This window comes from Apodemus sylvaticus, chromosome 6 (genome assembly GCF_947179515.1).
Source record: "Apodemus sylvaticus chromosome 6, mApoSyl1.1, whole genome shotgun sequence".
NCBI lineage: Eukaryota > Metazoa > Chordata > Mammalia > Rodentia > Muridae > Apodemus > Apodemus sylvaticus.
This window is the reverse complement of record NC_067477.1, coordinates 22,979,575-23,003,290: the sequence shown is the minus strand read 5'-3', so window position 1 is coordinate 23,003,290 and position 23,716 is coordinate 22,979,575. Positions and strand designations below refer to the sequence as shown.

At 44.5% G+C, this 23,716-nt stretch overlaps 1 protein-coding gene across 7 annotated transcripts in view; it reads right to left on the bottom strand.

The window, feature by feature from the left end:
- Positions 1 to 23,164, bottom strand: part of Foxn3 (forkhead box N3) — a 368,618-nt gene extending 345,454 nt beyond the window's left edge. For 2 of the 7 annotated variants that reach the window (XM_052185266.1, XM_052185264.1), the window contains exon 1: positions 23,076 to 23,157. The gene's annotated coding sequence lies outside the window, so the exon portion shown is untranslated. Of the gene's footprint in view, positions 1 to 11,262; positions 11,363 to 23,075 lie in introns of those variants that run through there. The other 5 variants (XM_052185267.1, XM_052185269.1, XM_052185268.1 and 2 more) reach the window with 4 other exon arrangements.
- Between the last annotated feature and the right edge of the window lie 552 nt (positions 23,165 to 23,716).

Sequence of the window (23,716 nt, the reverse complement as noted above, 5' to 3'; positions counted from 1 at the left end):
GGTCAGGCCAGCCAATGTTCTTCCTATAATGTTGCAATCCCCCTCCACTCCTAATGTCCTTCCGCCAGCTCCCCCACTGGGGTCCCTGAGCTCAGTCTAATGGTTGGTGACAAGCATCCACATCTGCATTGGTCAGTGGTTGGCTGGACCTCCCAGGTTCCTGTCAGCAAGCGCCTCTTGGCAAAGACAACAGTGTTGGAGCTGGTGTCTTCAGGCAAGATGGATCCCAGGTGGGGCAGTCCCTAGATGGCCCTTCCTTCAGCCTCTGCTTCATTTTTCCCCCCTGTTCTTCCTTTGAACAGGAAGGGCTGAGAAGCACTTAAAGAAATGTTCAACATCCTTAGTCATCAGGGAAATGCAAATCAAAACAACCCCAAGATTCCACCTCACACCAATCAGAATGGCTAAGATAAAAAAACTCAGGCAACAGCAGATGTTGACGAGGATATGGAGAAAGAGGAACACTCTTCCCTTCCTATTGGGACTACAGACTGGTACAACCACTTTGCAAATCATTCTAGCAGTTCCTGAGGAACTTAGAAATAGTTCTACCTAAAGACCCAGCTATACCACTACTGGGCATATACCAAAAAAAAAAAAAAAAGTTTCAACATATAACAAAGACACATGCTCTACTATGTTCAGCCTTATTTATAAATGCCAGATGCTGAAAACAACCCAGATGTCCCTCAACAGAAGAATGGATACGGAAAATGTGGTACATTTGCAGAATGAAGTACTACTCAACAATTAAAAACAATGATTTCATGAAATTCACAGGCAAATGAATGGAACTAGAAGATATGATCAGGAGTGAGGCAACCTGGTCAAAAAAGAAGTGGTATGTGCTCACTGATAAGTAGATATTAGCCCAAAACTTCACAATGCCCATGATACAACCCACAGACCATATAGGGATTAGTAGGAAGGAAAAACAGGGTGTGGATGCTTCAGCCCTTCATTGACAGGGGGAACAGGATGATTGAGGGATGTAGAGGGAGGGGGACCTGGAAGGGAGAGAAGAGGGGGAGGAAATAAGGGGGCAGTATCAGGTACTGGAGGGGATATGAGAGAGGTAGAGGTGAGAGTCAGGAAATTGAATAAGAACATGTAACTGGGCGGGGGTGGGAGAGGATGAGGAACTGGAGATAGGCACTGGAGGGTCCCAGACACCAGGGAAATGAAAGGCCCACCAGGACCCAAAGGAGATGACTTTTGTCAAAATGCACAAAGGGGGAGATAGAACCTATAGAAACCACCTTCAGTAGATAGGCATACCCCCAGTGGTGGGATGCGGCCACCCACCCATTTCAAAGATTTTAACCCAGTCCTACACTTTTTTAAGGCTATACTCCACAGATCTTTTTTTTATTCTCTTTTTGGTTTTTTTGTTTGTTTGGTTTTTTTCGAGACAGGGTTTCTCTGTGAAGCCCTGGCTGTCCTGGAACTCACTCTGTAGACCAGGCTGGCCTCGAACTCAGAAATCCGCCTGCCTCTGCCTCCCAGATTTTGATGTCCTATTTTCCAGTGTATCAAGCAGATGAGCATCTTCCAATCACTGCCATTTCTTCTTTGACATGAGATCCTTACATTTCTTTCTATAGAAACATTTATTTATGTCTACATGTGTGTGCCTGTGTGAGTTTACATATGCCACGTGTGTAAAGGTCTCTGCAGAGAGGGCATGGAGATCTCTGGAAGTGGAGTTCCAGGCCTCTGTCAGCTCCCTGGTGTGGGTGCTGGGAACTGAACATAGGTCCTCTGCAAGAGCAGCCCCTGTCCTTAGCCTCTGAGGCACCAATCACTCCAGCCTCCCCTATATTTCAGAACATACAGGAATATTTTCCCCCATTAACTGTTACAGACTGCTAGCTGTTAGAGGGGGTCAGGAGACAGTCTATAATTCCAACCCTCTGAAACGTAAGAACTGCCTTATGACTCAGCATGTGAAAGATGCTAGTAAATATCCTATGTGCACTGAAGCAAATGTGTGCATTTATTTATTGTAAGATGCTATAATTAGATGATATTTGCTAATTAGCTTTGCTCAAGCTCTGCCTATCCTATACTGCTTTTTATTGTTGATTACATCAGCCAACAAGAGAGATATGTTAAAACTGCTAACTCTATGGATACCTCTAATTATCCCTGTAGGTCTTAGAGCTCAATGTGTGTGCACATTTAAGAAGTGAGTCGGATCCTTTTATTATAGACATCTTTATCTCCACAGGTACTGTAACCAGGACCCCATTTTATTTTATATCATATAGCTCTATAGACTGTCTTTTGGTTCATTCTATGGGATGCATGATACCATATACTTTATACTGGGCCCTCTCCATCTCCATAAGTCACAAGATTCAGAGTACCAATTTAAGTCCAAATCAATAAGCTCCTGCCTTTCCATTTGGTCTACTTAATATAATCTCTGGCACATTTGGTTTTGGATATAACCTTTTTAAGATTTTTATCACCTACTCCATTCCCGTTCCCTTTTGAATTATCTAATTATTCTTCATTATTCTATTTTATCTCCCTCGGCTTATTGTTTATACATTTGTTCATCATTCTTTTAATGATTACCCAGAGTTTAAAATCTGCACCCTTAACTTAGCCATGGCTAATACAAATTAGTCCTTTATCACAAGGAACTCGGGACAACTTCACTTCATTAACTTCTTTGCGTACACTCTTCCTTGGCCATTTGTCTTATTCTCTGTCTATTTTAAGCTCCACGGGGCTCAATTACCATTATTTATGTAGTCAATATTTACTTACATTTAACTAATTGTTGTTTCTGTGGCTCTTCCCTGTGTCCTGCGTATCTAAGCATTCATCTGGAGCAGCATTACTTCTATCCAACAGGTACCCTTGAATGAGTGTGTCTTTAGTGCAGTTAGTCCAGTCACCCTTTAAAGTCACTGATTTTTCCTTCTTGAAGAGTCTTAGGTGCAGAACCTGCTAAACAGTTGTTTTCCTTCAGCAGTTACACACAGAAGTCCCACTTCCACCTGATCTGTATTGTTTCCACTAAAACAGTCAGCTGTCAGTCTCACCACGGCTCCCTTAAGGCAAATGGTTGACGGTCCTAACTCTAGGACCTTTGTTTTCAGAATTGTACTATGCTGGTGTGTGTGTGTGTGTGTGTGTGTATAGTTTCATGTTGCCAAGTCTGAACTTCAGTTCAATCCCAAGGGCCCACATGGTCTAAGAAGAGAGCCAAATCTCATAAGTTGCCCTCTGACCTCCACACACAAGTCACAGCATGTGCCCCTCCCTACGCACACATACACCTACGGTAATTGAATAGCGGTTATGGAAACTTGAAGCTGGGCATGGAGGCACGTGCATTTAACCCCAGCATTCGGGAGGCAGAGTTGAGTAGACCCCTGAGAATTCAGTCCAGTTTGTTGTACACAGAGAATTCTGGGCCAGCCAGGGCACAGTGGGAGACCTTGCCTCAAAACAGCAGAGCAGAACAGAACAGAAACAACAAAACCTGAACACACACACACACACACCTCTTCTGTCTCCTTTTCTTTCTCTTGCTGAATATACAGTTACATATCTATGGCGCATTCCTACCATGTTTTATGTCTTTAAAATCTTGCTTATCTTCGATGCTTATCTTTGCATTGCTCTTATTGTTATCTTATTATTACTTTGGCACCGAGGACAGAATCCAGGGCCCCACAGAAGTACACTCCAGCCATGGGCTTTATTTCCTTCTGCTCCGTCTTCTAAGTCACCAATTCTCTCTTCACTGGCATCCCCTTTATTGAATCCATCCATTTAGCCTTCGAAACTGCTTCCTTGGGGTACAAGAAGCCATTTGCACACCATTAAAGTCACCAACTACAAATATTCATTTAATGTTTTTTTTTTTTAGTGAGCCCAATCATACCAGCAGCCTTCGCTGAATCCAATCTTAGCCGGATGATATCACCCCGAAAAGCACACTCCCCTGGGATTTAACCGCAGCAAGTATTTCAAAAGGCCAATTGTTCACCTTATGTTTTAACCCTCTGGATATATGAAGTATGGATATTGGTTAACAGAGTCGCACCAGCCACGGGGAAACAGGCCCAGAGCCTAAGCTTCCCTTCGGATGTCCCTCGATGCCTGCCTTCGTGAAATACCAGGACTCCAAACCGAGTTTTGTTTTGTTTCTCCTTCAAAGGAGATCGCCTAAGGTTAGACAACACTGACAGCCAAGGTGAGCTAGGCCAGCAAAGTTCATCATGCAAATGAGAGGTACTGACAGACAAAAATAGGTGTCAGTGAGGACTTCACTGCATCTGTGGGCACAGACCAAAGTCACCACAGACAATCAAAATGTCTGGCCAACCAAAGGAAGCCCTCTGCTAAAAACACACACGTAAAGACCACAGTGGCCATATGAAAACTATGAGTTCTTGACTCTGCCCTTTGTGCGATTTGACGTTAAAGAGAGAACAGAGCCAATGCTCACTGGGGCAGACACACTCAGCACCTCCCTGTGTCAGCAGATGGAACCCACTGTGACACCAGTCTGTCAGGTCCTGAGTCCTGCATTTCATTAATGCCTGAGAATTCGTAAATAAGACAGGTTGTGTGTGTGTGTGTGTGTGTGTGTGTGTGTGTGTGTGTGTGTGTGTTGGACGTTCTGGAGTGGAGAAGAAACTAACAAGCTCTATATGACAAGCCTCCTCTTCTTCCTCTGGTTTATTTTAAAATGTTACACTCTGCTCTTTTGTATAACATTGTATCCCCTATTTTATAAAGGCCTGGTGTACTAGCCTTTGGGAAGGCTAGCCCTGCCTCTCAGATCATCCTTTACGGTGACTCTTGGTGGTTAGACTGGACCGGAGTAAAAGGAGACGTGGTATTCTCCATCAGACCAGCAGTGTGGCTGCTGCCTTTGTAGCCTCGCCACATCTTGTATTTTGCAGTCTGTCCTTTCCTGGAAATTTGATGATGCTATTCAGGATATCACTTCCTATTCTTAATCTGCCTGTTCTAGAGGACTTGATTCCAAACAATGTTTTGGATACAAACAGTCCAACATTTTTCCAAAATACAGGCTTTATTGGCATATAAAGTGATTCGCCACATGCACGGTGTTTACGTCCTAGCAGGTGGATAATAGATCAGAGTTACAGCAATGTCGGGGGACTTTCCCATCCAGAGTACATGGCACTGGAGGAAGAAAACCACTCAGCGGAAAGAAAACAGAAGATGAGTCCAACAATTTAACTTCGGTCCATATGTCACTGTCGTTTTCTAAGCAACAGAACATAAAAATGAAGCCCGGCACCAGGGGGCCTAACAACGAAGGAATTAATGCTGAACTGGGGGGGGGGGTCACCGAGGGGGGCAGCCAGGGTCCAGTCCAGCTGAGGTGTCCTGCAGCCCTGGGGAATCCTTCAGAGCGGGATCCTTGGTTGTGGATCTGCCAAACTCTGGCCTGCTTAAGCAAGATGGAGGTAGGTCTGCCTACTTAAGGCAGGGCCTAACGTCAAAAAGGAAAGGGAAGTACGGGGTTCCTAAAAGATGGAAACAGTACCTAGCTCTTTTGCTCTTTTACGTGTGTGTGTGTCCATGTGTCCATGTTCATGTGTGTGTGTCCGTGTGTGTCCATGTATCCGTGTGTCTGTCCGTCCGTGTGTATGTGTGTGTATGTGTGTGTGTCCATGTGTGGACTGTGTGCACACATGTGTGGAGGCCAGAGAACCACTCTCAGAGGCAGATTGTCTCCTTGCACCTCACTGAGGCAGGGCCTCTCTTAGTTCTGCCGAGCTACAGTTCAGGCTCACCAGCTTGTGAGGCTCAGGCAGATTTCCCCTCTCTCCTCCCTTCTCACAACAGGATGCTGGGATTTCAGACACACGGGAGACCGCTTCTCCCATGCGTTCCAGCCTTGCCCATCTGCCACACCCTCTCTGTAGTCTACTTTTTTATCTCCTACAAACACCCCAGGGTCTGACCAACAGGACATCAACGTCAACAGCTATGGTTTTCCCACACTTGAAGCCGCGTGTCTACCTCTACTCCCTCAGCTAATGCTCACCACAGCGGGTTTCGACATTGCTGCCTCTCCACAGTGCCAGCATACCGAGGCCTCTGCAAATGCTGGCAGTTGAGTGACCAAGTCTTGTAGCAGTCAGTAGGAAACAGAGGGGCTTGTGTCAACACTGCGCTGTGGTGCCTCTGTGGTCTACAGAGCTCGCTCCAGACCCCAAAGAGTTAGCTTTCTCCCCCTTTCTTATTCTGAACCATTTTAAGCCTCAAAAAAAAAAAAAAAACTGGAAGGAATAAGGTAATAAGTTATAGACCATAATTCCAATTGCTTAAACATGTTAGCAAGCATCTCCTGAGAACAAGATTCTTCCCCAGCATGGAGAAGGTTTGTTTTTTACCATGTTCAAAACTTAGTGGTGTGGGACACAGCTCAGTTGGCAGAGAATGTATAGGTACCTAGGTCTACACCCCAGCACCATACAGACTAGGCATAGTGGTATACACCTATAAACCCTACACTGGAGGAAGGAGCAGACAGGCAAGAGAGTCAGTAAGTAGATCAAGGTCATCCTTAGCTTCACAAAGAGTTCAAGGCCAGCCTGGGCTATATGAAACTAGAGCACAGAAGTCATGCCTTCAAAGGGTATATAGCATAGTTTGTGCTTTTGATTGTGCAAACATTAACTCAGGACAACAATATTATAAACTTAATGGTACTATATTATAAACTTAATGGTACTAGACAGAATACAGGTTCAAAGAGCTAAGAAATCAAGTACAACTGAAGTTTGGGGAAGAAATAAGATACATCATTTGTTTCTCTTCTTCCTGGGTAACAAATGAACTACATTTCCCAGAAACCCACTTGGCAGCTGAGAGTGGCCATCTTATTAAATATGGCTATTTAGAATGGGAGGAAATGGGCTTTACTGCAATGTAGGCCTGGCTGATAAAAGCTAGTTGTCATTCATGGGTCACCAGGTTCTTTTCCCTTTATGTTGATGTGATCCAATTGGCATGGTGACCTTGGGAGCTACGGCTGAAAGTGGTAATACCTTACAAAGCAAAGTGCTTTCTCTCATCGATGAAAGAGAGGCATCTACCAGCCAGGTCTTCTTTTCAGATTTGTAAGAAGTGAACTCCTATTGTTTTGATTCTCTGTACTGTTTTGCATTTGCTGAAGCAGCAAATTTTACCAGAATAAATATAAGTTCAGGCTTAAAATACCACTGAATATATGTGCACGGAAGTGAGGCTTTGAAAATACTTGCTGTGTTCGCTATCTCTCTTCCTCCCCCCCACCCCAGACAGGGTCTTACGTAGCCCATTCTGAATTCACTGTGTAGCCAAGGATGACCTTAAGCTTGGGATCCTCCTGCCTCTGTCCTCTCCCCATCTCCAGTGGCTGGGAGCGCAGGCAGTGTCATTACACTCAGTCTCTGAGGCGCTGGGAATCAAACCCAAGGCTTTGTGAGTCCAAGCAAGAACTCCATCAACCAAGCTCCAGCTCCAGCCCTGTGTTTTTTTCTTTTTGGCTTCTGGATATATGGTCTTTAGCAGGCCAAAGATATCTCCTGCCTGGAGGAATATTAATATCACTGAAGCAGAAACACAAGAGAAAGAGGACCAGACTCTCTTTTCTGGAAGGATGAGCACTTGGCCAGTCACTCCACTGAAAATAACCCAAAACGTACTTTGTAGAGTATTTTCTCACAAATAATTTGAAGTGTATCTGTGAACCAACAAGAATATAAGACACTCCGAGGAGAACACGTGTATCTTTTTTTTTTTTTTACCCTGAAGACATTTAACAAACAGGAAAATTTTGAACAATTTTCATGACACAGCCGGGATAAACTTGGTGTCATCCACCAATCCACTCACCAAAGACCAGAGCAGGGTACATAGAGCTAAGGAGGAGTCTAAAGGAAGCAGCCGAGTGCCTGTTATAAACACTACAGCAAGGTTGGAGGGGAAAGGTCTGTACTAAAAGTGTGTAACTACAGGATAGGCCTCACAGCGAATGGGTGGGACTCGGATTTTACATATCAAGAATGATCCCAGCAACCAGGCAAAGGAAAATATTATTGCCAGAGAAACTCACATTCAACTCTAACTCAAAGAATTTGCGTGGATAGTCTCCAAAGCAACGCAAAATGACAGGAAAATATATTAAAGCCAAAACAATAGACAATACAACATGCCAGAGGAAACAGAGAACCATGAATGACCAGGGCAGAGCACAGGCTTCACCCTTTAAGATGATCAGACACGAAACAGAAAATAAGTGTTCAATTAAATAATGCTCAATATCTGTAGGCAAGATTAGATAAGACACAGAACACATTATAGATTGTACTTGGAGTCTAATTGATGGATTACACTTTCATATCAGAAAAAAAAACCCTTCAAAATAAATGAACTAAACTGAAATCTTAGTATGTTAGAAAAATAGCAAAAAATAAATAAACGCCAAGATTAAAGAGGATGAAAAATACGGGATAGATCGTCTACATGTTAGCCCAAAGCAGGAGTGGTCAACTTAGAACACTGTACCACAAGAACAATATTCTGAGAATCTTTAGAACCAATGGGGTTGGGGGGGGGAATCAATTCACAATTCTGGAAACCCCAAGTAAAAATATATGTTAAAAGAACTTTGCAGCTGTCCATGGAGGGGTCTGCCTATAATCCCAGTGCAGGCAAATGTGAGGAGGACCAGGAACTCAAGACCAGCTTTTGTTCTATAGCAATCTGGGCTAGGTGAGAACCTGTCTTAAATAAAAATAAAACAAAATATTCAAACCTTCATATCAATGTTCTTTATATTAAAACTGCACAGCCTCAGATGAAGAAAATGTATTTAAAATTAGTAAAGTATTCTTGAAGCGTATCCAACACAAATGGAAATTAGTTAGACTTCAATGACTGCTCAGGCGGCAGCAGAGGCCAGAACATAATAGGACACAACATTTTCACCCAAAATCCAGTGGTTAAAATCAATAACAAAAAGGAAATACAAGGGTCTGGAGAGATGGCTCATCAATTCAGAGCCCTTGCTGCTCACCCAGGGAATCCAAGTTTGGTTCCCAGCACCCAGCTCAGGTGACCCACGACCACCTGTAACTCTAGCTACGGGGAGCAGATGCCTCTGGATTTCATGTGCACTTCACACACATCCACATACTCACATATAAACACACATCCACAGAATTAAAAATAAATATTTTCTTAAAAATATAACTTAAAAATACATAGCAGGGGGCCGGCAGGGTGGCTGAGTGTATGAAATTGCTTGTGGTTCAAACTGGATGACTTGAGCTTAAGCCCCAGATTCCACAGGGGAAGCACAGAACCAGCTTTTGAAAAAGTTGTCCTCTGACCTCCACATGTAAGCCCTGGCATTTGAGACTCAAACCCCATCTACACACACACACACACACACACACACACACCACTACCCCCTGATTTATGTCTGTAATCCCAGCCCTAGGGAAGCTGACTCAGGGAGACTGCTATCAGGTCAAGAGCACCCTGGCTACCGAAAAAGACCCATCTCAAAGAAATAGGAAGGAAGGAAGGAAAGAAGGAGGGAGGGAGGGAGGGAGGGAGGGAGGGAGGGAGGGAGGGAGGGTGGAAGGAAAGAAGGAGGGAGGGAAGAAGGGAGGGAGAAAGGAAGGAAGGGAGGGTGGAAGGAAGGAAGGAAGGAAGGAAAGATGGAAGGACTTCCATAAACTTAGAAAAAGAGCGTTTTAGTAACTTATTGAAAAAGAAGTAATAAAAAACTTAGAACCTATTTAGAACTAAACTTATTAAAACTTCTGAAAGCTAATTTAGTTCTTAGAATCTAATAGATAGATTGGGCTTTTATATTAAAAATATTCAAAATTAATGAACTAACCTTTGGAAGTTACAAAAATAACCAAACAAACTCCAAGATTAAAAAGAATAAAGACCCTGGGAAAAACTAAACAGAGACACCATGAAAACGACTCAAGGTGCTCAGAGGATTTTAGAAGCAAGCGAACACACAAGTGGTATTTTAGGAAGGAAAATAAATTGTGATATCATAAATATTTAAAATACTATCAAACATGATACACAATCATTACATCCTCAAATGTCCATACTCAGAAGGGAGTGGGGTACAAGAATACAAGGGAGCTTCGTACAGCTGCAGAGAATGAAATCCTGTCCTCGGCAGGAACGTGGACAAAACTAAACGCACCATCACGTGAAGCGAAGACAGCCAGACTCAGAAAGACAGTCGTGTGGTTTCTCCCATAAGCAAAACTGAGATTTAAGAATATAAGAAATATGAAAGCAGAGAGGAAGAATGGGGCCAGTAGGGATGGGCTGAGGGGATAGAAGGAGGGGACCAAGGCAAACACGGCAGCACAAACACACATGCATAGACAGACAGGCACACACACAAACACATGCGCGCGTGTGAGCATACCTCGGTCTAATAAATTATTCTGTATGCCAACTAAAAGGTCTCAATGGTCATGATTGTCAAAGTGGAATCTAGAAGGGTGTGGTGAAATAATCTTAACATAGAGGGAATGGACTCAAGTCACTTTTAGGAAGGGGATCCTCCAGAGATACTCTGAGGAATGAAACCTTTTAATCTTATGCAAACTGAGTCCTGACAACAGGAGAGAGGACTCTGTCTTATTCTAGAGGGTTTAAACAAAACTAAACAAAGCAGTGATATCAAAACTTGGTAAGAAAGAAGAGCTGGGCCCTGGAGAGAAGGCTCATGAGGTAAGAGCTCTGGCTGCTCTTTCAGAGGATACAGGTTCGATTCCTAGCACCTACATGGCAGCTCACAAACACATGTCACTCCAGTTCCAGGGGATCCAATGCCTTCTTCTGGCCTCTAAAAGCACTAGGCATGCACAGGATACATAGACTTACATGCAGGCAAGACACTCATAGACATAAAATAAAACGTGTTTCAGAAAAGAGAACTATAAAACTGAACTAGACTCCTGAACACAGACATAAAAACCATAAGAATTATCATCAAATCAATCTCATCAATATATGTAGATTTACAAAAGTAATCTTATTCCAGAAAAATAGTTAATTTAATACTTTACGAATCAACTAATGAAAATCATCACATTAAAGGGAAATATACATATAACATAATGAGTACAGAAAAATAACTTGACATCTATCAAAGAGTTAAGAAATAAATAAAAACTGAGAAAATAAAAATAACTTTTGCACTGGACAATGGAGTCCACAACATACCCTGTCAATACTGTACTTCTGATTACCATAGTGAGTACGTCTTCAGTAAGGTCACCAACATGGCATGGGGACCTACAGAGACTTCTCATCCTCAGTCCACTGTGCTGGGATCCAGCTAGCTAGTGAAGCAAAGACAAGAAGTCACAGATGCAAGGCTTGGAAAGCAACCCAGTTGTTATCTGCATGTGATATGATATGATGTGATCATCTATAAAAATTCAAAAGAATTTGCAATACATGATAGAATTAAGAAACTTACATTATTTCTGGATAGCTTATTAATGCACAAAATCAATTTCATTTTTTGACCATATGTATAACCTTGGATACAGCAAGTAGCCTACAGGCATAAATGTAGCACATGCTCACTAAGAATCACTTGTACGAGCTGATGTCAGCGCCATTTCTAAAACCATATACATTAGACAGCAACAAAAGAGCACGCATCGCCACATGTAACAATCAGTCCTGTGAATTCTCTGAAACAAATTGATAAGTAGGAAAAACAAATACAAAAGAGAATACAATGTATAGTTTTAAGTTATTATGCTTTATGTATTCACTTTGTGTGTGTTTGTAAGCACCAGCATGTGTGTGTAGATCACAGACAGCTTGCAGGAGTTGATTTCTCATTCCACCATATAGGTCCTGGGATTTGAACTCGGAGTGTGAGGTTTAGTGGCAAGCACCTTTACCTGCTGTGGTGGTTTGAATGAAAATGACCTCCAGTGGCTCACAGGAAGTGACATTATTGGGAGCTGTGCCCTTGTAGAATAGGTGTGGCCTTGTTGGAGGAAGTGTGTCACTGGGGCTGGGCTTTGGTTTCAGAAGCTGAAATCATGGCCAGTGTCACTCTCTCTTCCTGCAGCCTGAAGATCTGGATATAGAACTTTCCAGCACCGGTCTGCCTGCGTGCGTCCATGCTTCCCGCCATGATGGTAACGGACTAAGCCTCCAAACTGTAAGCCAGCCCCAGTTAAATGTTTTCCTTTATAAGAGTTGCTGTGGCCATGGTGTCTCTTTATAGCAATAAAGTTCTAAGACATCGTGTAAGCTATCTCATTGACCAGATTATTTTTATATAAATTTCACATACAGACAAAACTAGCCAATGGGGCTCACAATTAGGGAAGTGATTATCCTCAGGACAAAGTGGTTTAAGGTACAAAGAAACTTTTTAGATGTAGATAATGTTCCGTTTGGTGGTCTAGATGCTGTTATGATATATTCATGTAAAAACACAAGTGGGCTGGAGAGATGGCTCAGTGGTTAAGAACTCTGGCTGCTCTTCCAGAGGATCTGAGTTCAAGTCCCAGCAGCCACATGGCGGCTCACAACTGACTGACTACAGTTCCAGGGCCTCTGATGCTCTCACATAGGCGTATATCAGTCAAAACACCAATGCACATAAAACAAAAATAAATAAATAAATAAATATAAATAAATAAATCGTTAGGAAATCAAGCTAGAGTTCAGTGATCTTCTTCTCATGTGTGATTCAATTAAAAGTTTAATAATTCAATTAAGTATATAACACACTGGTCCACAAACCAAAACACAGAAAGAAACACAGCTGTAGAGCTGGGATACAGCTTGTCTAGAAACCAATGTAACTGTGGACACAGATGGAAGTGGACACACAATGTTTACATGTATGTATAAGGTATGCAGATACAATATTTAGTTATCTGTTCTATTGTATACTATACTTGTGGGTATGCATATATGTTGCCTTAAAAATGAACCTGTATTTACACACCACACAGACAAGTTTTAGATGAACTCAAGGCTGAGAGCCAAGGTCACTCAGCCTCGGGACACTGAGCTGCTTCTGCCTTTGAGAGAAATAGAGGAGCAGGATTGAGAATGGGGGCACCATGGGAATTATCAGGTACAGCTAAGCCGTAACACGGGAACTACCAACACTTCCTCTGGACGCTCAGGGATGTGTCAGGAGGAAGGTTGCCCAGACAAAAGACAGGAGTTGCTCTGTTCTACACACTTAGGGGTTTTAAGTGGATTAAAATGACAGTCTGCAACATGGACAACGCAAAAGGCCGTGGCCAGGGCATGGTGGCACAACGGCAGTGGAGTCTGAGAAGCCACGGTAAGTGTGGGGATGTTTGGTGTCTAAACCAGTGTTGTGTAAAGCAGATCCTAGGCCCTTCCCTGAGCTGCAAGGACAGGGATTACAGAAGGAATCGAAGGTTTGATAAGGTGGATATCAGGGAGCCTTGGCAGGTACTCAGTAGGCTAGGGAGACAGTCAAAATATTAACAAAACAGTAATAAGAATAGCTCAGTAATTTTGCCTACACTCCGGGATCTGTGACACGTCCTTTTCAAGGACTCTAGGATATAGCTTCTCCAATAATCCTTTTAGGATTCCCACATTACTTAAAGCAACAGCAGTCAAGACTGGAGTCTAAGGTTAAGTAACTCCCTCGACGCATCCAGCTGGGTTAGTGGAAATAAGTCGGAAAAAGGAGGTCTAGCATGGAAACTCAGACCTGGTGCTTGGTCTGGGGGTGGACGGCGCTGAGAGCACAGAAAGAGAAAAGGCTATCAGGACAGAGCCTCCCTGAGGTCACGCGTGGGATTCATGGAGCGGGGCACCAGACAGAACTCAGTTAAACAAGAGGAACTGAGAGACCACAACAGAAGCCTTGGGGATAAAACAGATGCTTGTGGGGGAGATAGCGTTCAAGTTTCCTAACCTGGAAAATGGGGAGCATGTGAGAGACAGAAAGCAGACAGGAATGGAAAGGGACAGAAAACTGGCACTTCCTTCCTGGAGATTTCTACCCAAATGACTCAACTGTCCACCCTACCCCTCGGTCCCATTCTGCACATTAAAATCCCACTCTCTGGGACATTTACTCATGTGTAAGCTCGCAAGGTGACTAAGAAAACACCTGTCCAGGCTAGGGTGGTGGCTCAGTCAGTAAAGTAAAACATGAGCCCCTCATTTTTTTCCATCTTCATGAACAGCTGGTCCACGTGTAATGTGAACACTGGGAGGCAGAGGCAGGAGGATCCCTGGCACTTGCTGGCCAGCCAGTCTAGTCAAAAGCAAGAGCTCAGCGGGCGGTGGTGGCACACGCCTTCAATCCCAGCACTTGGGAGGCAGAGGCAGGTGGATTTCTGAGTTCAAGGCCAGTCTGATTTACAGAGTGAGTTCCAGGACAGCCAGGGCTACAAAGAAAAATCCTGTCTTGAAAAACAAACACAAAAACAAACAAACAAAAAGCAAGAGCTCTAGGTCTGGTGAGTGAACCATGCTTCAAAAAATAAGGCAGAAAGCAACGGAGGAAGACACCTGATGCACACATCTGGTCATCATGAGCACATGTGTGCATGTATGTGCACTCACACACACAGACATGTATGCACACACACACACATGCATGCATGCATGCACACACGTGCATACACATACATATTCACACATGTGCGTGCACACTTATGCATGCACACATGCACAACTATAGTTAAAACTGGAAAAGAAGCTGGCGAATACAGGGTAACAATGAAAACTGCTAAGACGACCCTAGCCTTGTCTCCTTTGTGCCTGACATCACAGTAAATGACAAAGGTGTCCATCTCTCAAAGATATCCAGACCCAAACACCTTCTCGGGACAATGCTTGCTCTGTCAGCTCATGGGGACTTCAAATGCTAAAACGTGAGACCCCTGAGAGTCCTGAGCCAGGGGCTGAGAATTCCAGTTCCCACACAGTTTCAATGTGCCCAGTGTTCCAAAGAGGGACAGTTCACTCACTGCCCCTTCCTGGGATCAGCTCTCGGGTAAAATACATAACCTTCAACTGTCCTTGCAAAGATGGTATAAGAATACAAAATTTAAGAGAGCCACATTTTGAAAGAGTTCCACTTAAAAGACTTGTATGGTTCCGAAGCAGGTAGCACACTGTTTTCAAGGGATTTGGCACAGTCGGTGGGTATGCAGTAGGTGTCTAATTAATGTTCTCTGAATTTGTGGATTAATTCATTTCCCTACATTTACATACATCTTTAGCACCTTCCCCAACCGATCTCTTGAAGTGATTTCATATATGTGAAATACACAAACTCACACCCGTGACACAAAAATACACTCCATCCAGTGTGGATTATTTATTAGACCCGTTCAAGAGAACCTGAGAGCCAGGAACACACACTGCTGAATCTCTCCGATTTCGGGGTCTAACCATTCAGCCACAAGCATCCCAAGCACAGTAGGATACCCAGAAAAACGATCAAATAAAAAAGCAATTACAGAGCTGCTGTTGTATTCGCACACACGAGCTTGTTGAGCTGTTCCTATTTCTAAAGCTGGACATTGTCAGGAAATCTGTTTAAGGGTTAGAAATCCCACCAGCAACCAGACCGGGAAGACTATCATAGGAAAAGCCTATGTAGTGGGCAGGATCCTTTGTTTACCAAGCAAGCAAATATGCTCGGGAATGGCTGAAAGCGGATCAAAAAGATGAAGATGACTTAGTAAAACTCACTAACGAGGGACCTAAGAGGCTCCGCCCAGCACTTATGGTCACATATGTGAGCGTGAAAGTCAACAGGTAAAATTCCATTTCTTTCCAGAATCACTGAGAACCTTCGCCATTCTCCGCTCTCACTTTTCTAGCAGGAAGACTCCATTTCATCTGTGGCCAATGTTGCCTAGAGAAAGCTGTTGTTTCTTGAGAGACCGTTCTACATGCTAATATAGTCCCAAGAAATGACGCTATGGTTTTAGTTCAGAGATGGTTATTAACTTCATCAATAGTATCTAGGGGATTTCATTTTAAAGTCTATACAACTACTTATTTATTTTTATTTTGAGTTTCTCTGTGTAGCCCCAGCTGTCCTAGAACTAGCTCTATAGACCAGCTGAGTTCAAAGTAACCTTGAACTCAGAGATCCACCTGTCTCTGCCTCCCAAGTACTGAGGTTAAAGGCGTGTGCTGCTTCTACCATCATGTAGTTCCCCATACAACTATTAAGTTTGTTAAATCAGAACATTTCAAGGCACAAAGAGATCTTTCTGGGTTTCCAACATCGACCTTGAGTGGCACCCTAAAATCCCCCTCCCAAGCAGAGCTTGCTCACCCCAGAGCTTTGCTTCTGTACTGGGCATACACTGGCCCACACTTAGAAAGGCCCTTCAGGGACAACCACAGCAGCAGCCTGGTCAATGGTGGGCATCCTTCCATTAGAAAACCAAGCCCTTAGTTTGAGTATGTAGTTCATTTGATAAAGTGCTTGCCTCCTGTGCACAGAAACCTGGGTTCAAGCCCCTCACCACACAGAGTGAGCATGAGGGTGCACACCTGTCACCAGGCAGGAAGATCAGGAGTTCAAGGTCATCTTGGTCTACATAGCATGTTCCAGGCCATCCTAGGATATGTGAGACCCTGTCTTAAAACCAAAGTGACAAGCTAGGCGGTGGTGGCGCACTCCTGTAATCCCAGCACTCTGGGAGGCAGAGGCAGGTGGATTTCTGAGTTCAAGGCCAGCCTGGTCTACAGAGTGAGTTCCAGGGCAGCCAGGGCTATACAGAGAAATCCTGTCTCTGTCTCGAAAAAACCAAATCCAAAGAAAAACCCAAAGCAACAAAGCAATCTAAACCAAAAACAAGTCCCAAGAACACTGAGATGTGGCGCCTCACTCCAGAGCAGAGTAGCTCTATCCTGCTGAATGGCCTTGGCAGGTCCCGCTGGTTTTCCAGGGCTCCACATACTCCTTCCTTGAAATGCAGGTGGGAGGAGGCAGGAGGAGGCCTTAAACAGCCTACCCATGAAAAGCTTTATTCAGTGCAATTCAATAACTGAAAGTTACCCACAATCATTTCCATCCACTACTGCAGCAGACAATTTTGTGCTCTCTACTAGTTTCATCTTTTAGAGGAAATGCTTTCTTTAAAAAATGGTTGGAAGCTCTGTGGCTTCCTCCAACACTGACTATTTTAACCATGATCTCCAGCCCCATGCAGACAGTGGGGGGTGGGGCAAGCACAATACAGGCAATGGGAGAAGGGAGAGTAGGAGCTATGTGTTCTTTTCTTCTTCTAGACTCCCCAGCTGTGCGACCTCAGAGGATCAATGCCTAGAGATTGGCTGTGTCCCTTAGAACACTCCAACTCCCTACAGCTTGCCAGGGTCTCTGCTGCCGTCCCCGCACCTCTGTCTCAGCTCATGGACTTGTGGAAATCAAGGTGAGACTGGAGAGATGGTTCAGTAGGTACCAAAGTTGGCATGAGATCCTACTTGGGTCAGCCTGCGCTCTGACCTGCACATAGATGGCTGCCCTTACATCACACACATGGATAATGATATAATAATAAAGAAAGAATAAAGAAAAAATATAAATGCAAGGTGGAAGAGGATTCCCCTTGCCTAGCATACCTAAAAGTCCCCACTACCAGTTATATCTGGAACACAAGGGGGACCATAATCCACACACAATCTACACTGTTTCAGGACTTTTTCGTAGCAGAAGAGATAACTGAGAGTTATCTATACACACACACACCTGACAGAACCGCACTGGCAGAGACTTGAATCCAAGCCTCCCAGCAGGTTGACAGTGGACTGCCTTGGTCACGCTCACATGCCATTCCTAGAACGTATGAAGGGGCCTGCATCTTTACACCCCTAAAAAAGACTTTGCCCCTCTCTCATTATAATGATCCTGGGACTTTTCCATGCAGTGACTGTTCAGATCTTTCTCTGGGTTCCCAGGAGTTTCTCAGGATGTGTTGAGAGACATAACTAATCGCTACCTTTCCCCTCCTCTCCTCCCTGAGAACAAGGCGCCTGTGAAATTGCCCAAGCAAAAGTTCTTTTTAGCCGAGCTGGCCCAGGGCCCTGAAGGCAGTTCCCTCTGGCTTCCTTAGGAGACTATCTGGGGCATTTTAAAAGCAGTGGGTTTGCAACTATGTTGGCAGAGGTCTGAGTTCTGGGGCTAACTCCGGGTGCTGCCTGGAGAGTGGTCACTTCCTCTGGGTTCCTGGTTCCTCTAGAGTAGCTAATTCTTCTTTGATTCAACTCAGATATCAGGATCTTGCTTAAGATTCTACTTGGTGCTAACTATAAAACAGAAACGATGCCCAAGAAAACGTGTGTGTGGTCCATGTGGTCCATTCGGATAGCCGGTTCTATTGTGGGGGGCCTAGGTACTTAGAGCCTATAAAGAGGCTTGCCCTTCCTCCCACCCCTCCAGAATATGCAACATTTGAGAATTTGAAGCAATTAAACACATGATTATCTAACGTTAAAAAGGTGAATGAAATAATTGTTTCAAATAGTAAATGCTTTCAAAGTTGTGATGTTTCCCTCTCAGGTGCCTTTTCACAAACCCACACCTACCTTGTGCTTCCTGCTACCAGCAAGGTTGGCACATACCTAATACACATTCTTTATGAATTTTTCCCCTTCAGAAACAAAGAGGGAAGAAGGACAGTGCTCTCTCTCCCTCTCCCTTGCCCTCTCCCTCTCCTTCCCTTCTTCCCTCCTTTGGCATTTGGTTGGTATTCTGGAACTACTGTTGAAAACCTGGCACTGCCATCAAAACAATACCAGCTTCAATGACTCTTGTCAGTGACTTTCTGACAACTGGGAATGAGGTAGCATTTCACCAAGCACCATGCTCATTTGTATTGGTGAACGGAGATGTACCTGACAGTGGATGAATTAATTCTTCTAATGCTAAAGTCATAATAGAAATTCCCGGAAGCGCCAATGATCTGAAGCGAGCTCATCAGATCATCCGTACAACTCATGGTCAGCTTCTTTGAACTGAGCAAACTCTGGGGCAGGCTGGAGCGAGTCAAGATAGACTCTGGAAACTAACAAGTCTCGCTCACTTCCTTCAGTTTGTAAAAAACAAGCAACCGTCAGGTTTCCTGCCAAGGGCAGTCTGCCTCGCTTGCAGATAACTTCTCAACAGGAAATCCTTCGCTGAGAGGGACCAGTTTTACCATCGAGGCCCCCAGAGCACCAAATATTCGATAATGTGGGATCGTGAACTACACCCGTAATCGGGTCATGGACACTACATGACTCTCAGCTGTTTGCTACACCATAGATATTGGGTATTAAAGAAGTATTAAAACGCATGTAGGAGCTCTTTCATCTCTCCCCCTCCTTGAGGCAATCAGTTGAGGAAAACAAGGGAGATGTGATGTTCTTTTAGAAGGACCAAACTGCATTTTAAATAAATTGTAAAATCGTCTTAAGAAAAAAAAAAAGTACAGTGCTAAATATACCAGGTATGGAGAGAGGTTATTTCAAAACAAATGTAAAGAACTTGAAATTTAGGCATCTGGCAGGGTGGGGGGGTGATTCACACCTTTAATCCCAGCACTTGGAAAACAGAGGCAGGAGGATCTCTCTGAGTTTGAGGCCAGCCTGCTCTACAGAGTGAGTTCCAGGACAGCCAGGGCTATACGAAGGAATCATGTCTTGAAAAAAGAAAAACCATAAATAAATAAACAAATAAATAAATAAATAAATAAATATTTAAAAAGGGGTCCGGAGAGATGGCTCAGTAGTTAAGAGGTCTCTTCCAGCCGGGCATGGTGGCACATGCCTGTAATCCCAGCACTTGGGAGGTAGAGGCAGGCGGATTTCTGAGTTCGAGGCTTGGTCTACAGAGTGAGTTCCAGGACAGCCAGGACTACACAGAGAAACCCTATTCTCAAAAATCCAAAAAAAAAAAAAAAAAAAAAAAAAAAAAGAGGTCTCTTCCAAGGGCCCACATTCAGATCCCAGCGCCTACATGAGAAGGCTCACAACAGTCTGTAACTTTAGCTCCGAGGACCTCTGGTATGTGCCCGTACCCACATGCAGATACATACATAATTAGTAATAGATATTTTTTTTAAAACCTTACAATTTAAAAATTGCCACTGACACACACACACACAAAAAAATCTAGCAAATGTGTTGATTGTTATATTGACAAGTTTTACTGAAGCACTTCAAAGTCAACATTTAGGAGAGGAATGCTTGGCTATTTTCTGCTTAGCAAAATGAATGAAAAGAGGGCACTGGGGGAAGTGATTAAAGTCCTCTCCTTGATATTCTTCACAATGAATAAGATATAGCTGATTTGGTTGCTAGTAGATGGGGGGACACCCCCCCCCAAAAGAGCCTCAAAAAAAACCAAAAAACAAAAAACAAAAAAACCCGAAAGCACGGATCTCCATTCACAGGAGAGGAAATGCTTCTAAATCAACTGGGCAGTCTTGTTTGCAGTCTGGAAACAGTCCTCACTCCACTTAGGAGCATTTCCTCTCCCTGCTCAGCCACCAGGAACCCTGCCCTTTGCCCTGGGCACCATGCAGCCTGAGAGAACCTGTCCAAAATCCCAGAGCCCACCTGGAAACATCTTGCAAACGAGGAAACACTTCATTATGCCTTTGCCAAACGTCCCTTCCTCCACAGGCAGCATACTGGTCTCTTAAGTCTGTAAAAAGGACTTTTGTTCTAACGGTAGACACTCGAAGCAGACACACAGTTCTACAATTAATGGCTCGAATATATTCTTTGCAGTCTTCCGCCTGCTCAACTCAGACGATGCAAAATGCTAAGTAAGCACGAAGGCTCACCCTGGCTCTCCAGCTCTTCCCTGAACTATTTTCAATAAAAATACAGTTATGAAATCCAGAGGGTTGCGTCCCCCCCCCCACCCTGGGTTGTTGTTGTAAAATGACCTTGGTTTGACAGGCATGGTCTCAGGTTTCAACAGATGTTGTGAGAAAGCTAACAGAAGCCAGCAAGTTCTCCAAGCATCTGTGATGACATGCAGGGCTTTTTTTTTTAAGTGGTGGTCATGGTAGTGAATGCATGTGTGGTGGGGGTGGGGTGGGGTTACACATCTCAGTTTCTATGACAACCATGTCTCCATTCCTGGGTTACTAGATACCATCTACTTCCTGTGTCTAAATATTTAAACCAATCAGAAAAGTGTTTATACGGTTAACAACTTCTGGGACCCCGCTTCTTTAATGAGGTACTTTAAGGCTCAAATGAAGATGTCCAGAGGCAGCAGGCTGTCTTATAGAGATCCCGATTCATCCTTATCTCTAATTCCGCCTTCTGTGGTAAAAGACCTCCCCACCCTCTTTCCTTGGATATGAATGTATTCTGCTCAAAGCAGACGCCACAATTTCTTGCGACAGTCTGCAAGCTGATCATGAGTGCTTGGCCCTCATTGTTTTCCCTCTCACTGTCTAAAGACTTAGATTTAGTGCGAGAAACATGCTAATTCACAAGGCACTTAAATTATCAAAGTAATGATACAGTTAAGCTTCCATCTGCTGGTGTAGCTATTTAAACGCTCAGATGAAAAAAAAATTAGGAAAAAATAATTCCAAGTTGAGCAACTTTACATTCTACAACTTACGAAGAGAAACCATGGAGCCGGGATTGTGAAGCCCCACATCCATCAATGTGAGCTAGAAGCTGACATCTGCAAAGAAATTTGTCACCAAAATGGCCTACTTTATCTGGATAGAAACAACACCACCAAATTAAAGATAAAGACGCCCAGAGCGAGCCAGATGCACCCAGATTGAAAAAGAAACCACGCAGGAACCCATGTACAAGAAGGCAGATCTGAAATTAAGACAAGGTTTTAAAAGAAGGTTTCGGGTGACTGTTTTCCTAAGTCCCCATCTGACTGACCAATCAGTGGGAGAGTTAGAGCGGGCTCCAGACATTCGTGCAGTCTTCAGGGCTCTCTGCGCCCTCAGAGCTGCTCCCCCTGGCTAAGGCAAAGCTGGAGATCAATGAAGAAACAGGGAACAAAAGGGAAATACTGATGTCTTCCTCAGCTCGGAAAGCCGTTCCCGTCTTCCTCAATGAGCCAGTAGCACCCAGCCTACAACAGCGCCACGGGGAGTCTCCTCCAGCCCGGTCCAGTCCTTTTGGAGCTGGCAGTTTCGCCTTCGCAATCATGTGTCCCAACGCTAGCACAACCTGGTGACGGAAGGCTCCCGGAGCCCAACCAATTGAAACTAATAAATTAAATAAATTAATAACCCCCCACGATTAAAAGCTCCCAAGAAAGACCGCGTTCCCCTTTCCCAAATGTCATTCCCAGACTATACACAAAGCATGAAAAATAGTCTCCCGGGCTAGGAATCTGGGTTTTTTCCTCCTCAAAGCAACGTTTTTCTCCAAAACCAGAAACACTCCTGCTTCCTTCAATGGACACTCTGGTTTGTCCATGTCACGCCGGGATACGCAGCTCCGGTATTTGCAAAAGAGGTTTAAACTGCCCATAGACACTCTGTTTATAATTGATAGCAAAACAGTTACGACAGCGATGCTGTAACTCTGCCCCAGCCAAACTCCACATTTAACACGTTAGTTCCTTGAAAATACTAGCCGTGCCTAGGGACCCTCCAAAGCCGCCTCCCTCCGAAGTCATTAACAGAATTACATCAATTATTCGGTAATTTTTATAAATATCCATTGTCTGCGATTTTTTAAAATAAAAATGCAAAACCAGCCATCTACAAATTCCAGGGGGAAAAAACTTTTCTTTCTTTTCTTTCTTTCTTTTTTAAATGAACTTACTTTTGAGACAAAAACTAATGAAAATAACCAACTCGCCATCCCTGGATCTTTCCCATTCTGGACTGCATGCTATAAATCAATGCGAAACTAGGAGCACAGATGGGGGCGGACACCTTAAGATAAAAAGCCAAGGGTGCCCCCCAAAATGGGCAGCCTGGGCAGCGAGGCTCGGGGTGACAATGCTAACCCGGGTAGAGGCTCGCTAGGCAGCCAGCGAGCCGCATTTTCCTTACCTTCGATCGCCTGCCCCCCAGACGCTTCTCGCGGCTGCATTGGGGGGCTGCGGCGGCGCTGGACTCGCGGGGGTCCCCGCCGCCGGCTCGCGCCGTCTCCCAGCCGAGCTGCACCGACCGCGGCCGGAACACCCGGCTCCAGCGCCCGGCGCCTGCCCGGGGTCGGCAGCTCGGCTCCCACCCGGGCCCGGAGTCCTGCTGGGTCCTAGCGCTCGCCGCCCGGGCCGCTGCCCGCTCTGCAGCTTGCACGTACCGCGGGGCGGCCGGGGAGGGGGAGCCCCGGGAAAGCACGAGCGGGAAAGCCGAGCCGCCGTGGGCGCGGAGAAAGCGGAGCTCAATGCCAAAGCCTGGGCGTGCAAAGAAAGGCGCTGGCTCCAGCCGAATTCCCAGAAGGCAGATGCTAGAATCTGCAGCTCGGGCAGAAAGCGTGGCCAGGAGGATTGCTCCGTGCACCTGTGGTATAGAGTGCGCTCACAGAAGGTAAGAGACATCGCGGGATCCTCAGAGATTTCAGAATATTAGGGGGGGAAAAAACAAAGTGGACAGTTTAAGCGCTTGAAACCAGTTCTCCCCCCAATTTGCCCCCGTTAGGAGTTTTTTCCCCCCATTTTGCTTTCTCTAGCTTTATAATTTGTGTTTTA